This window comes from Geospiza fortis, unplaced genomic scaffold, assembly GCF_000277835.1.
Source record: "Geospiza fortis unplaced genomic scaffold, GeoFor_1.0 scaffold292, whole genome shotgun sequence".
In the NCBI taxonomy this organism is placed as follows: domain Eukaryota; kingdom Metazoa; phylum Chordata; class Aves; order Passeriformes; family Thraupidae; genus Geospiza; species Geospiza fortis.
In genome coordinates, this window is record NW_005054482.1 from 1,110,654 (window position 1) to 1,112,193 (window position 1,540).

Genomic DNA, 1,540 nt, shown 5'->3' on the forward strand with positions numbered 1-1,540 from the left:
TTTCTCATTTCCCAAGCAGGACAGAGCCTCCAGTCTGTCTCTTCTCAACCAAAGGTGAGCAAACAGGCAGGATCTAACTTGGGATACAGTTCTGTTCACCTTATTTTCAATCACTTTTTTGTTTTATTTTTGATGGCTCTAGCTCACTATGTTTTGAATTAGTCTCCAGAGACTGAATGGTTCTGTTTGTTTTTAACAGACGGGACTGAACAGATTCTGGTTTATTCTGCTGTTGGTAAATAATTTCCTCACCAAAATGAAAATATTTACCTGGTTCTAAATATTTTTTCCTAGAGGCTAATCAAAATGCCTTGCTTGAAATGGGAGTGTCTTTTCCCATTTTTTATCATTAGAGAACACCTATAATACTCCAGACAACTGTAGCATATCAAATATGAATGAAAATAATATTTCTTCTGCAATTACACGTTTCTGGCATTTTGATGCTCATTAGGCATCATGAAGTAAGTGTTCTGTTTGTCAGTGTATGTTTCTACACAGCAACACACCGTGAATGAGAATGTTATTCCTTCTCTCAAGCACTGATAGTGCATTGAGATGTCCAGGTTTATTTTTGCACTGAGAACTAAGCACGTTGGGATCTCTAGCTGAAAACACTGTTGGAACACCCAGCTGGTATTTATGGTATTGTATTGCTGCCTTAGGCCGGGAGATGCCAAACTGTATCAAACTTTGTTCCTGATTTCCTTCCTTCACCCCATTACCCCCTAATTCCCTTAATTACTGCTCAGCCCTGAAAGCTGCCCCAGAACAGCCCAGGCTCCTTGTGCTGACAGTCTGGAGAGCACTGGCTGCTCACTCAGGGTCTGTGGAGGCTGCAGTGTTCCCGGGGGCTCTGGAAGGTGTGGCTGAGATGGTGAGCACAGATGGATGGGCTGGATCTGCCTTTTGTGCCAGGGACACTCTAGAGTGGCTCTGAAGGTGGGACCTGCCACTGAGACACTGAGAGGAGCTGAGCGTGCCTCCCATGTTTCAGCCTGATTATCAGAGAGGTGCTTTCTACTGCTGGGGTGGCTCTGCTGGCATGAAACCATGGCACTGGGATTTAGGAGGGCTGAGGGCTGTGCAGGGGCACCCTCACCCTGGTGTGCAGATGGATTCCCAGTGGGAAGCCTGAGCTGGGCACTGGCACAGGTGTGCAAGGGTCACGCTGCTGCTCCTTGGTTTGTGGGTGGCTTCTCTGCCAGCTCTCCCTCTCTCTGAGCACTCCAGAGGGCTGGGGCACCATCAGCCCCTCACCGTGCTCCCCTCACAGACCCAACCACCCTAGCGGGCACAGAAAATCAGAGAATATCCTCAGCTGGAAGAAACCCAAAAGGATCATTGAAATCCAACTCCTGCTCCTGCACAGGGCAGCCCCAAGAACCCACCGTGTGCCGGAGAGTGCTGTCCAAACGCTTCTTGAGCTGTGCCGGGGCTGATCCCACGAGCGCTTCCCCGGGGAGCCTCTGGCAGTGCCCAGCACCCTCTGGGTGGTGACACGGACACCGACACAGCTTCGTGTCCTTCCCTCGGGTCC